At 44.2% G+C, this 15,315-nt stretch overlaps 1 protein-coding gene across 5 annotated transcripts in view; it reads right to left on the bottom strand.

Annotated features, from left to right (window-relative positions):
* Positions 1-14,725, bottom strand: part of HIPK3 (homeodomain interacting protein kinase 3) — a 71,956-nt gene extending 57,231 nt beyond the window's left edge. The window contains exon 1 of one of the 5 annotated variants that reach the window (XM_079948567.1): positions 14,122-14,725. The gene's annotated coding sequence lies outside the window, so the exon portion shown is untranslated. The other 4 variants (XM_079948571.1, XM_079948569.1, XM_079948570.1 and 1 more) reach the window with 4 other exon arrangements.
* Between the last annotated feature and the right edge of the window lie 590 nt (positions 14,726-15,315).

The following is a 15,315-nucleotide window of genomic DNA, read 5'->3' as shown; positions in this document are numbered from 1 at the left end:
GGCAGGCAGAGACTGGTACATCAGTGAGTCAATATGAAGGTTGCACAAGGAGCCTGAGAAAACACTAATAAACTAAGACAACCTTGTAGATTAAAAACAAAAGGCATTGTTAACCCTCTACTGTACTAATCTGAACTCCCCAACAACAGAAGCAACATACCCTGGACTAAAACTAATCAAGAACGGGAAAGTCTTAGACATACATGAAATATTAAGCTGTATATAATTGTTTTTAAATGAATAAATAATACCAAATGATGTGTGAAGAGAGCAGACCTCTGATTCTGACAATAACATAATCAGACATTGATTTTTAGACAAAGAGGCTCTTGACAGATGCAGGTCAGCAGCCTCCAAGTTGATCCAAGGGCAAGCACTCTGCAGTCTACCCAGAAGAAGAGGACTTGATGCCGAACTCTGCCCCCAAGGCTAGAATTATTCAGCCAGGATAGAAATCAGATGCTGTACAAGCAACATAGCCAAGTGAGTTTTCTCTAACAATCCTTCCGCTACTTTAAAACCATCTTTAACTGTCCCCATTTACCAAGCATAGTGTCTATTTCTGGCACTTGGCCCTAATAAATCACTATCCTTATTTTGTCTTTTGTTGATGCCTTGTAAGATGTTCCTAATCTGAAGAAAATAAAAAAATTCCTTCCAGTAGCACCTTAAAGACCAACTAAGTTAGTTCATGCACACGAAAGCTCATACCAAGAACTAACTTAGTTGGTCTTTAAGGTGCTACTGGAAGGAATTTTTTTATTTTGTTTTGACTATGGCAGACCAACACGGCTACCTATCTGTAACTGTTCCTAATCTGGACATATGTGCATTGTACTTGCTATTACTCATAATTCAATCCCCATCCCTAGGTCTCTACAAGCAAACTATCCCAAGCAGGGAGCACACATATATTTAGAGCTGGCAAAAACACACCCTAAATGTGTCACTTCATACACAAGTGGGGAAAGATTTGAGAAGCGCCTTATCCCTGGAAGGGAGTCAACAGTGACCCCTTTTCTCTTTTTTAAAAAAGCCAAATTTAGATTCTATGGCTTTGAAAATTATCAACCAGTTTCCAATGTACCATCTGAAAGCAAAGTCCAAGACTAGACATCTGCTCATCAATTCCAGCAGTCTTGGAGAATATTGATTATTCGGATCCATTACAATCAAGAAGAGACAAAAGAGTATATTCGCCTGAACCTCTCAGCAATTCTTTATATCATGGACCAATTCTCTCTCTGTTGGGACTCAAGCCACAACAACACTGTGTTCCCTTGTCCTAACTGGAGGGAGGGAGAACAGGTCCTGCTTCTGGGCTTCCCATAGGCATCTGGTCAGCCACTGGGACAACAAGGTGCTGGACCATATAGCCCTTGACCTAATCCAGTAGGATGCAGGTGGCACTGTGGTCTAAACCACTGAGCCTCCTGGGCTTGCTGATCAGAAGGTCGGCAGTTCGAATCCGTTCGACAAGGTGAGCTCCTGTTGCTCTATCCCAGCTTCCGCCAACCTAGCAGCTCAAAAGCATACCAGAGCAAGTAGATAAATAGGTACCGCTGCAGTGGGAAGGTAAATGGCGTTTCTGCGCACTCTGGCTTCCATCAAGGTGTTCCGTTGCGCCAGAAGCAGTTTAGTTATGCTGGCCAAATGATCTGGAAAGCTGTCCGTGGACAAACGCCGGCTCCCTCAGCCTGAAGCAAGATAAGTGTGGCACCCTAGAGTCATCTTTGACTGGACTTAACCGTCCAGGGGTCCTTTACCTTACCTTACCTAGCCTAATCCGGCAGGTCTCTTCTTATGATATTCAAAGGTGGTGCTGTGAGACCTCTGTTCCACCCCAAGAGTTTGATGTGCCTCAAGGTTCCCTCTTGTCCCCTAAGCTTTTTAACATCTATGTGAAGCTGCTGGGTAAAATCATCCAAAGGTTTGGGCTAAAATGCCAGATGCAGATGGTAAGCAGCTTTGAACTTGTTTTCGTCTTCTAATCCCAAGGACGTTGTGGAAATCCTAAGCAGGTGTTTGGGAGCAATTTGTGGGTGAGAGCAAACAAGCTGAAGCTTAGCCCAGAGAAGATGAAAGTGTTATGAATGGGGAGATCTGCTTATTCTGGATGGGGCTAAACTCCCCCCAAAGAGCCAGGTGTGCTGTTCACCTCTGCTCAGTGGCGGTTACCATGGAGATGCAAGTGGTGTTGGCACCCAGGAGTGTTTTTTATTAGCTTGTGCTGGTTCGCCAGCTGCAAAATCTGGCCTTGCCTCAGCAGCACATACTCCAGCTACATCCAAGCTTACTCACTGCAATGCACTTTACATGGGGTTGCCTGGGAAGATGGTACTGAAATTACAATTGGAGCAGAAGACGGCAGCTAGAACTCCTGAGCCATGTGACACTTATTCTGTGTCAGTTATGCTGGCTGCTTATTTGTTTCCAGGACCAATTTAAGCTGCTGGTATTAGCCTTTAAAGCCCTAAGTGGCTTGGCACTGGGTTATGTGAAAGACCACCTGCACCTGTAATAGTCTGATGCTCAAGTTCAGCATCTGAAGCCCTGCTCTCTGAGAGGATCATAATTAGTAAATACTTGTGACCATTTTTGTGGTACACCCTCTCCTGGTAAGTGCCTATGGTCTCCTTTTTGCTGACTTCCTGGAGTATGTTAAATGCTTGTTTATTCCAGTCTGCCTATGGTTAATTTTAAATTAGTTTTGCTTTTAACTGAGGTTTTATCTGCTGTGGAGCTCTTCCCAGCAGCTGGCAGCCACCATTTTGTACCAGAGTTTCCAAGTCATAGCATAATTTCACAGCATTTTGAGTAAAACAGATGGTGGCAGCCACATGCAAAAAAACAACAACCAAAAGTGACTACATGTGGCAGCAACATATTACAAGTTGTGTTTGAAGATACACAACTGTTGCCACTTTCTTCTCATGGTAAGCACCCCGCCTCCATGAATCTTTCAAAGATTTCCACTCCCCAGAGTTTTTTTGAGGGGGGCGGGAATTCCTACCTATTCTCATTCTAAGCCAAATATTTCCCCTTGAGAATGTTTCCACTCCATTGCAGGTACAGTACATGTAAATCACTATGGCACCAAGTAGCATGCAGACTACTTCAGCACAGTTCAATTTTGCCTTTACTGTGCAACTGTTCCGAGTCAAAGAAGCAGGATGTAATCCCACACACACACATCAACAGATGAGCAGTGGTTAAATCCTGCTCAGTTTGGCTCCTCTAGCTTGTTCCCTGCTATGCAACCAGAGCAAGCAGCATGCATTTTTGAAAACTCCCGGTTTTTGTAAGCACCTTTGAATTTGGTACTGTTTTGTGATTCCCACTGTCAAAGGTTTCAGAAAAGGATTCAGACAGATGGTGCTGCTAGTCTGCTAAGCTCAGTTGTGATTAAGGACACTTACATTTAAAACACTTCTGGATTCTTTGTTAATTGTAGCTCCTGTAACCTGAGCTCAGCTAACAGCAGCAGCCCAGTTGTAATTTTGATGCCGATTCCTCTCTTCTCTAACCTGAGCTCACGTGTAAATGCAGCATATTAGAAAGGAAGGATAGGAATTAGGCTAGCTATGATACATGCTTCCTTATTGTAACTTTACTTGTTTGAATTTTGCGCCTTTTCCACACTCCTCTCTAACTCCAGAGGGATTCTGTGAGCCAGTTTGCTAGTGTTTCCTAGCAACCAGCTTGCATCTGGGAGGGAGGCTGCTCTCAATTACCAGCTTCTTGTGGGTGCTGAGGATCACAAGATCAGCAAGTGAGCTGCAATGGAGGCAGGCATGATCATCTCATAGACAGGCTTTCAGTGACAACAGCAGGGGGTAAGGTGAAAGGCTCAACAGACTCGTTTTATTTTGCGGGAGGGCACTGCTTTCCTTTAGTGTTTAATTTTTATTAATCCACCTGGAGGGAATTGGGTTTCTTTCATTGCTTTATCTTTGAGCACACCCACTTTTCCCAGCCACACCCACCACTGGAACGCGCCTTTCTGAAGGCTGGCCACACTTTAATTCAGCCCTTGGAGCAAAAAGTGATCATGTGATCAGACCCAGAATTAACTGCCTTTCTTCCCGTCCCACACACCTCTACCATAACCACCTAACCAACTGCTGAATGCTTTCAAGTTGCAGCTGCATCGTAATAATGCTGACCAGTTCAGTTATGAGATATAACATTAGGGGGTTCTTTTTTCTTTCATGGAAACAGATCCGTTTTTCTGCTTCAGCAACCTGAGTGGGACAGGTTAGTGCAAAGTGAAGTACAACAGGTTAAGAAGAATTTTCTTTGCTCTGTAACTGAAAAGGGGGAGGTCTACAGCAATGAGCAAATATACAGGAAGGTCCCCATCTTCCTTTGTGCAATGCTAAAGGATATGTATCTTGCTTGATAGAATAACTACATTGCTGACAATATCATTGATATAGACCAGGGGTAGGCAGCCTAAGGCCCATGGGCCTGATGCAGCCCAACTGCCTTCTAAATCCGGCCCACGGACGGTCCGGGAATCAGTGTGTTTTTACAGGAGTAGAATGTGTGTTTTTATTTAAAATGCCTCTCTGAGTTATTTGTGGGGCATAGGAATTTGTTTTGTTTGTTTTTTTCAAAATATAGTCTGCCGCCCACAAGGTCTGAGGGACAGTGGACCAGCCCCCCTGCTGAAAAAGTTTGCTGACCCCTGTCCCAGACTCTGAAAACCTCTGAGGGAGACGCTGTTACACAGGCCTCTTCGTTCATCCCCCCCCCCCAAAAAAAAAAAAAAACATTGTCCGGCCCACCACATGGTCTGAGGGACGGTGGACAGGCCCACGGCTGAAAAAGGTTGCTGACAAATGCAACAAAATAACATTATGGCAGCTCATATTATTCAAGCAGGAATTCTGTATAATCCAAAATTCCTGCTTGTTTGAGGAATGACAAGCCAGACTCTGGTTTGTTTCGTCTGTGGCACAGCAGGCGTGGAGAAAGTGCACTGCGGAAACTTTTGAGCAGCATGCGCTAACTAGCATACTGCTCATTCACACTAAACCATAGCTTATCAATAAGGCCTTTGTCAACAATTCAAAACTATTACAGCGCACAATTACAGTGTTTTAAAGCACTTTGGGCATCTCTAAATAGCAACTACAGATTGGGGGTGGGAAGGGCAGTGATGGGGAAAGAAGCAGAAACAGAAAAATAGAGAACTACAGCCAGGGCCATAATATGGCTATGGGTCACGCTCGGCAGTGGAAATGTAGTTATGGCAACTTTCAGCAAAAATCCTACCTAAATTGGCAGAGCTACAGAGGGATGCTACACAAATTTTTAGGCACCTATTTCTCCCCTGCTTCCTGTCAAGGACAAACCAGATGGTGTGTCTGTGCCCCCACAGGGCTCTTACAAAATGAAAAGCAGCCACAGGAGGCTGTGATGAGAAGCAGGGGAATAGGAGAGATGCTGCATAACCCTTTCCACATCAGCTGTTTTTTTCAGCTCAGTGTTTTCTGATTTTCTACTTGTCACTCCCCAGCTCCCAGACCATGGGTAAGGCCTGGCTCAATCGCCTTCTAAATCCAGCCCACGGATGGTCCAGGAATCAGCATGTTTTTACATGAGTAGAATGTGTCCTTCTATTTAAAATGCATCTCTGGGTTATTTGTGGGGCATAGGAATTCGTGGTTTTTTTTTCAAAATATAGTCCGCCCCCCCCCCACAAGGTCTGAGGGACAGTGGGCTGGCCCCCCTGTTGAAAAAGTTTGCTGACCCCTGTCCTAGACTCTGAAAACCTCTGAGGGAGATGCTATTACACATGCCTCTTGTGTGACTTTTACTCTGGCTCCTAAACACCCCGGCCCCTTAAGAGGGGAACACTGAGAAAGACGGCAGGGATAACACACACTAAGACAGTACTCAGTGTAGATATAAAGGTAGCTAAAACTTCTCACTTCTTCATTCCTAACACAAGCTTGTTAGCTGGTTAAGGATGGCAGCTGGTTTTTTAACCTTGTAAGTTGCCAATCAATAATTTTCCAGAGTATTTACAGTGGTACCTCGGGTTAAGAACTTAATTCGTTCTGGAGGTCTGTTCTTAACCTGAAACTGTTCTTAACCTGAAGCACCACTTTAGCTAATGGGGCCTCCCGCTGCCGCGCTGCCGGAGCACAATTTCTGTTCTCATCCTGAAGCAAAGTTCTTAACCCGAGTTACTATTTCTGGGTTAGCGGAGTCTGTAACCTGAAGCGTATGTAACCTGAGTTACCACTGTACTGGGAAAAGCCTTTCTCCCATTACTACTTAAATAGTCTTGGTAACTGATTTGTTTAAAACATAGGAGAATCCTTTTCGAGTTTTTAAAATAAGTTCACTAACTTGTCCATCTAACCTTTATTTGTGTAGATATACCGTGAACAGAAGAAAAGAGACATGCCTGTTAACAAAATTAATTTTCTACAGTTGAGCAAGAAAAAACAACAACAGGATTCTTCAGAGACCTGCTCCAGTCTAGGCCTGTTATACCTGCCTTCACTTTTGCTGCAGGGAATGAAATTCAAGGCATGCTAAAGCAGATAAATTCCAAGCAACACATGTTGAATTGCATGTCATTAAACACATAATACACACAAACATTTCTACTCCATTGTGCAAGTCAACAAGCAGAAAGTATTTCTTCATGCAAATAACTATGCCTGTAGTACATCTATGACAATTCAAGGACTTGCTTTGCCAATAAACAGTCAAAATAAAATGGAGTATCTCAACAGTGCATCCTTTCAAAATACAACATAATGCCAAGCATGTATGTACGGTAAATATATTAATGCACGCATTAAGGACAGTGTCCGAAACTCTCATTGTTCTAGGCGCATTTTGCAACAGGGAATTTCGTTAGTGTGAGTACTTTCTGAGCTCTGGACGCAGTACCTTGCCTAAGATTTCAGATTAAAACTGCAGAGTGGAAGGAAAGGAGGGCTTTTTTTCTGCCTCCCCACTTCCAGCTACTCTCTGAAGACTGGAGAAAAAACGCTGTTAAGAGTATTAAGGAGGTGGGCAGGGGAAGGACTAGACCATGTGAAAAATGAACATAATAGTTTAGCTGCAGTTCATTCATTTTCAGCTTTGTATTCTTGTTATAAAAAAGTGCACCTGGACATTCCGTTGTTGTGCCCATAACCTAAGTTTAAGGTGCCATTTAGCTCCCAGCTTTCGTATCTCAGTTTCTAACACTGGATAAGGATCATCAAGTCAATGCAGACATTTAACCTTTCCTCTAGAGCAGGGCAGTCCAACACATGGTTCAGGGGCCACATGTGGCCCTTGACAACTTTTTATGCCTCTCCCCTCTCCGCAGCCCTCACACTGCCTTCCCAAAGCCAGGTAAGTGAAGTGTTGGGCTTCGGGAAGGAGGCATGAGGGCTCTGACAGTGTTCATGAGTCCTCCAGCTTCCTTCCCAAAGTCTAGTTAATGCTTTCCCAACTTTAGTAAGGAAAAAAGGAATACTCTAGGACCCTGCCAGAGCCTCGCAGCTCCTTCCCAAATCCCAGCTTACTCAGCTTTAGGAAGGCAGCTGGGGCGAACATGTCAAATTTGGCCTCCTGTTCCCCTTGCCATGCAACAAGGCACTATGCAGCCCGTGGCTTCCATGTCAAAGTACTCTTGCGGCCCACTTGATATGAAAAGTTGTGCCACCCTGCTCTAGAACCACCCCAAGCTTTATTTACTAAAAACATTTTTTACATCACCTTTCTTAAAGAAACCCACTTTATTTGAAAGATTTCACAACTTTTCTGACACACCCTAATGTTTTAGCAACTGAGAGCATTATTTCCCTAATTTTTCCAAGTCTGTCTTGCCCAAAGGCACACATTAAGTAGATTGAATAATCAGAACCAACGGTTACTAGCTGGAAGGCATTTTGAACTGCTCCAGAAGATGGAGGGACTCATCAAGAGGATCAGTTAAGGTTGCACCACAGAGCCAAGCTATAATCCCACATTAATGGAAGCTTGATGTAAAACACTACATAATTACACACAGTACTCACAGGTGATAGTGTCACATGTTATGCCTCTGTTAAGACCTCTGCCTGATTTTTATAGCAACTCACTACAATGTCATAATGCTGCAATGAATATAGAGGCAAGCCTAGCAGCTGCTTCTAGACCAAGTGACGAGAGGAGAGTGACATGAAGGATACTTCCCTCCCTCCAACCCCCCAAAAAGACAATCTTTTCTATTCCAAAATCATTTCCATATAACTACAATTGTAGAGTACGCCAACTAAACAGAACTGCAAGTATTCAGGGGACTACTTTTTACTAACAGGGGTTTGTGCCAAAACAAAAACTTATCTGGTAAGTTTCGGAAGGATCTTTCAGTTTGGTAAAAAGTGACAGTAAAAGGACCATCCAACTTTACACTTTTAAAATAGCTGAATACTTAAAATAAAAGTAGAATGCTTGTACAGCTGGTGCTTGCACTGATCAACTTTAGGATTCTCATAGCTCAATCTTGTATTTCAGGAGCATTCCAGTAACAGGTTCCCTTATCAAAAGAGATTAAATGCAACAGCGATTGAGAAGCAAAGTTACAAAGTGCAAGCAATTGCCAACATATGGCTCATACTCAGACTGCCGCCACCCCCCCGCCCAAAGCATCTGTGCAGCTATACTTTTGGTGTTTTTTTAAATCTTTACAGATTTATTCTAACACACGTTACAACTTCCTCGTAAACGAAGGGTCAAAACCCAACAAATTATTCAAAATCATACCCGAATCGAAACTGTTATGAAAACTGAAGACATCAAGGGCATGATGCCAGGCACAACTAGTCAGTGCTATTTTAAGTACCATTAACCAGAAACATTGCACTGAACTGTAACGTGGAAAACAACAGCACTTCTCGACTTGACGATGAGAAGGTAATTAGGGAGTGACATAATCGTGTCTTAATTTATACGGGAGGAAAATACTGGAGACAAAACAAGTAGCAGCACCTGATGAGACAAGGGACAGAAAGAAAGCATAACAGGCTTCTAAAAAGCCGCCACTGGTAAATAAGATCTGCTTCCAGGCAACTGGCAAAGGAACTTGTGTAAACAATAACATTATTTATATATTTATTTCCTTTTCAGGCTCTCATGGAACGAACCTTCACGTGCAGGAGGAAAGGCTGGAAGGCTAATAACTTCTGCAATACAAATAGTAGTTCAAAAAGTTATAATAGGCAAAAAGGCTTAAGCAGCCTTTCCTTTCTATTCTTCCTCCCCAAGCAGCCTGCACCAGCCTGCTTTGACGTTAAAGAAAACACAAAGAAATCTTTGAAATCTTTCAAAGATATTTTTATGTGGTGCTGGCCTGCTTGTTTCAAGTCTGAATTTACAGTAGTTGTAATCTGTCCTGGGCCTAATGTGGTGGACAGGTTTATAAATAAAATAAAATAAATAAGAAAAGTTCTGGGCACTTAGCATCCAAGTATAGGAACTTGCTTAGTGTTCTTACATGGGCAAAAAAGTGCCAAAAAAAACACACCCTTAAATCACAACAACCCCTCCAGTCTAAGCAAACATAGATTTGCTTAGCACAAAAATGGATGTGGACTTCATGGTTAGAGTTTTGGATTAGTCTTCAAGGTAAGTTTAAGGGAGCTATTTACCGCAGTTACAATTTATTGGTTGCTATATTACTATTTAGGCTTGTTCAGGAAATACAAATTAAAAAACTAAACACTTGTTTTACATCAGTTATTTAAACCAACCTTTTTTCCCCCTGGGAATTTAAATCACCTTGGTCTCTTTACACATTGTTGCCTCTGGGTTGACAACTAGGATGCCACTCAACATGTTTAGGTCCAGGAGTGTTTTTCTGGCCCCTCCTTAAGGTATTTGACATATGGTTTGTCATATGGGAGGGGGAGGAGAGTAAATGAATGATTGTCACTGAATTACGAAAAGTTATAGAGCATTAAAGGTAAAGGTAAAGGGAACCCCTGACCATTAGGTCCAGTCGTGGCCGACTCTGGGGTTGCGGCGCTCATCTCACTTTATTGGCCGAGGGAGCCGGCATACAGCTTCCGGGTCATGTGGCCAGCATGACTAAGCCGCTTCTGGTGAACCAGAGCAGCGCACGGAAACACCATTTACCTTCCCGCCATTTACCTTCCCGTTGGAGTGGTAACTATTTATCTACTTGCATTTTGACGTGCTTTCGAACTGCTAGGTTGGCAGGAGCAGGGACTGAGGTCACCCTGTCGCGGGGATTCGAACCACCAGCCTTCTGATCGGCAAGTCCTAGGCTCTGTGATTTAACCCACAGCGCCACCCGCGTCTTAAAGGACAAGCACAAGTAACTGAAATAGTTTTTTTCTCAGCCTCCCTCAAATCCAAGCAAATGCCTATGTATGACTTTCACTTCATCAAATTCAACAAAGTTAAATGTAAAATTTGTTTCAGAATTTCCTACCAACTAAGCATTCTGGAAAGTAACCAATTAGTAGCCCAACTTTGTTTGCTCAGAAGTCAGTCTTATTGAAAGGGGATTGGTCAGCAGTGGGGAACTTTTTTCAGTCTCTGGGGGAAGCATATCAGTAATGGGGAAGCCCAGAGGCAAAAATATGCAAAGCTGCAGGTGCAACTCTTCCTTTTATACATTGGGCTACACATTCTAGCTACACAAAATAAGAGATTTCTATATGTGCACCCTCACCTTCCCATTTACACAAGCAAGAGGCATTATCACATTTCAGACAGACAGGCAAAAGCACTTGAGGATGGCAAGAAGCAGGGCCAATGGGGGGTGTGGCCCAACAAAAGAACATAGCCTAGGGATGCTTGCAAGGGCTGGAGGACAGCATTCAGTCCCCAGGCCAGAGGCTCCCCACCCCAGACAACATCCTACTTAAGTCTATGCATTTCAATGTGCCCACTCTGAAGTACAACTTAATCAGATACCACCCTCTGACTTTTCAACCACTTACCATTGTAAGCCCTTGATATGTTGTAAGCCACCCAGAGTGGCTGGGGAAACCTAGCCAGATGGGCGGGGTATAAATAATAAAATTATTGTTAGTATTATTACCATCCTTATGTATGTCATTAGTTCGCATACAAAAACTTTTTGAACTATAAAAAGATAAGATTGTCCACTAATACTTACATCAACAAAAATATGATTACAGAGTTTGAGAAGCTTCCAAACATTACAAATAATTATTAGGTTGCAAGCCTATACCCATTTATGTGGGAGTAAGCCTCACTAAACTGACTTCTGAGTAGACAGGTACAGGATTGTACTGTTTTTCTAAGTCAAACAATATAGGCTAGAGTTCATATTTATAGGCTATATAGTTCATGTATAGTTACCCATAATAATAATAAGCTCGAGTAGGTCAGCTATGTGTGACCAATGTAATATTTTTTCCATGGAATCATTACCTTTTAAGAGAGCTTGGCTCATTCACAAACTCTATACTAGAGCCATGACCTAGTTAAGTGCTTCTTAATCTGTGTGTGCAATGACACGCTTATTAATATTAGGCACTTTAGCACTACAGAAGAAATTGTCTAATGTTAACACTGCATTTACAAAAGGTCTCCAACAAGCCAAACTTCTAAAAGCTGTCAGAACATCTTTACTCCTTGTCACGCATATGAAACTAAAATTCAAACAAACAATGAGCCTTATTATGGCTTGAGTAGTTTCAGTTAATACTATACTCAGCATCATAACTGCCCTACTATGAGGAAGAAAAGAGCATCATTACTTTTTAATTAGTTTTCTAAGAAGGGCTATACACAGATGTCAAGATTTTATTTCCACAAAAATAAGATTCCAATAGCCTATTTAGTGTCATACAAGAATCCAACAACTATCAAGAAAAGTACACAGGGAATGCCAAAAATCATTGTTCTTGATTTGTTAATTTAGAAAAGGAATAGACATGAACACCACAAAACAAAGAGCCAATGATTAACAGTACACTTTATATAGCACTTAGTGCATAGTCATGGCTTAAAATAAGTGCATTTACAAAATTAGCTACATGCATATCCAAGTATCTGGTTTCACAAGGCACACGAGAATAAGACACCAATATCTCTGGCCAAGAGAACTCAACATTTTTAGCCTACAAAACATGCACAAAATCTCTACCCAAAGTTAAATTTAGTTGAATATGTTTTTAGAAAGAGAAAAATAATGTAAATGTCATAGTACATTGGAGTGAAATCCTGGCCCCACTTACTTGGGAGTAAGTCCCACTGAATTCAACAGGACTTACTTCTGAGTAGGCATGATTAGGAGTGCCCCCTAAATCTTGTTGAAAATGTGACAAGTTGTTAGTTATCCAAACAAGTGTTTGGGTATAAAGCTGCTGTACTAAAAGCACTGGAATCCTGTAACAGATCTCAAACTTTAATGTTTATTTAATCAAGTTATTTAAAATCTAAAAATCAATAAACCTTGACTACACACGGTTCTTGTTCAAATCAGTATCTAAACTTGTCACCAAGCAACAAAAAACGACAAACTAAAATGCTAGATAAAGTAAACAGTATCGTTTCACAGTACTTCGTTTTACTGTACAGTGAATAAACTATATCACAATATGAAGGGGAAAAACAAAATACAAATACCAGCATTTCACTTAAAAGAAATCAAGGACTAAGTGATTATTAGTTTTAAATTCTACATCAACTTTAAGCCCCTGTAGCTCTGAATTACTGCCAGTATCAAATGTTCACTTCACGTACCATTTTAAGTTGGCGTTTCCCCTCTCTGACATGGAAATAGACATTACTTTTCCAAAACTACAGTTGCAAATTACCCCTGAGTCCCAAAGGAAAGCAATAATCCCTTGTAACTAGAGTAGCTTGCGACCACGCCTTCCTGCTGCCCTAGCAAGTTGCAAGCGGAGCAGTCGTGTCACATTTCTTCTTTCATATCCAGAGATCCTAAAGGTTAGTTTTACAGAGGCCCGAACAGGCTTATCTAGCAAAAGTGCAAACGGGTGAGAGACACACAAAAGAGAAAATTCTGGTTACCAAAGGAAAAGACCGCCACAGAAAGCAAGAATGGGAGCGATACTACGAAATGGAGCTGAACTATTTATATACAGTACAGTACTAATCTGTTGGCTCTCAGAGCTGTTGGTGGCAGCAAGCCTCACTATCTTCCTAATTCGACTTCGTCAATTTATACTGGAAAAAAGGCAACATAGGAAATGTGGGTTTTATTTTTGTTTTAGAAAATGTGGCTCCGTCGTCAGCATTTAAAAGCCCCCCCTTTTTTTTTACTGAGTCACCAGCTTCATCCGATGGAGCAAGAAGATATGCGAAGGTTAAGCCCCCATGTCAGGCAGCAGTTGACTTGTAAAAAGAAGTGCGCCAGGACTCAACCCTGTTTTGGAAATCATGCCCTTACCTTGCAACCAGTCCTCCTGGTCCCAGAATCACGGGGACCTGGTGCGGGTGTACAATATAAATAGAACTCTGCCCATGCTCGCGGGTACTCTCGTACTATTTCTTCTATCCCAGCTCTCAGATCCGGTAGGCAATTAGAGAGGCTCCTAGATAGCCCTAACTCAACGTCTAGCTGCAAATAAAACTCGGGATGTACAGCCAGTTCCCTTGACACTTGCAATCCACGCACAATTCTTCGGAAGTCCCAAAAGGGATTTACTTCCGAGAAAACCTGCCTTCCTTTCCCCCTTTTTGGAGGGGAGGGGGGTGGTAAAGCCTCCCAAACAAATCCTGGTTCCGGAAAAAGGGCAGCTGACGGCGAGAAAACCTGACCTGCCTCACTTTCCCGGACCGATCCTACAGGATTCGCCCTACAGCCCAAGATCGGGGCGCCCCCAGCTCCTTATGTCGAAGCCAGGGGTATGTAGGGGGACGGGGATCCACTGCCAGTTCAGAGGTGGAGAGATCTTTTTACCCAAAAGGGGGGGAGGGAATTAAAATGCTTTTTTATTTGGTTACCTTGTTCAGCCCCCTCGGTTTTTGTTCACAGCAACTCCCAAAACATAGTGGCGGGCAGGGGAGGGGACGGGGGGGCGTTTCAGCTTGGCTCTGCCCGCTCAGCGGGGAAGAAGGGTCGCTCGGTCACTCGCTCGCCTCCTCCCAGCCTCTCACCTTCACAGATCCGGCAGCGCTACAGTCCCCGCCGCCGCCGCCGCCGCCACCGCAGCAGCCCTCGGCATGACCAGAGCGCTACTACCAGGAGGCGCCTCCCAGGCCGGGCTCAGCCTCTGGCTGCGGCTGCTGCTGCTGCTGATGCCGCCGCCTCCTCGGCCGCTGCCATCTTGTCCTGGCGGCTGAGAGGAACGCGCCCCAGCTCAGCCCGCTCAGCTCCCCGGGCCTCCGCCTCATCTTCCCGGGGAGGGATCCAGCCTGCTGCCTCCGCCGCCGCCGCCGCCGCCGCCACTCCTGCAGCCGCCGCTTCCTCCGCCGCCGCCCACTTCGGCGGCTCTCCCCGCTGCTGCTACGGTTGCGGGGCCTCGGGGCAGCGGGCACAGCTGCCTCCGTCGTTGTCCCGCCGCTGCTGCCGCCCCCTTTGCTCCTGAGGCTGTGAGGAAGCCTCAGCCCCGCTCCGACATGTCTCTGTTCCGTTTCCAGCCTGCGGGGCCCTCCTGACGAGAATAGGCGGGCCGCCCTCTTCCGCAGCTGCAGCGCCACCGGCTGGTTTCTGCCGGCCTCCTGGCTGGAAATCAGACCTCTAAACCCGCCTCTTTCTCTGGGAAAGGAGCGCGCGTCCTTCGCCTTGCTTTGGCAGAGGCCCTGCTCTCGCCTAGCAGCACCTCTGTAGGCGGGCGACAGCGCCGAGAAGCAGGTCAGCGAAATAAAAATGGGGAGGAAGCGCCGTTACATGCAGATCACCGGGCGTCGTCTTCTGGCCAGACACCTGTAGCCTGACTAACTCGCTGGGCGCCTTTAGTCAGAAGAAAGAAAAACCCTACCAAGCTCAGTAGGGCTTACTTCCATCTAAAGCAGTGGTTCCCAACCTTTTTTTGACCATGCCCCACCTAAGCATTTCTAAAATCCTGATGCCCTCCACCTGTTCACGTGGAGGAAGACATTAACTCTTAATAACTCATTCTCAATTGCCCCCCTTCAAAATCAAATTGCCCCTCTGTTGGGAACAACGGATGTAAGGGTATCTAGAATTGCACCACAAAGCCTGAAAAGCACACTCTGGCCATGCGCCATGCACATTTGTGCATTCCCAAGTGTGCAATAAACTTGAATCTTACACTGGCCCCACTTTGCATTTGCAAATGGTTCTTGTGGGCCATATACATGGGCGTAGCCAGGATTTTATTGGGGGTG

Source organism: Podarcis cretensis (assembly GCF_951804945.1).
Source record: "Podarcis cretensis genome assembly, chromosome: 1".
NCBI lineage: Eukaryota > Metazoa > Chordata > Lepidosauria > Squamata > Lacertidae > Podarcis > Podarcis cretensis.
Note: the sequence above shows the minus strand (reverse complement) of the source record. Positions and strands in the feature narration are given on the sequence as shown.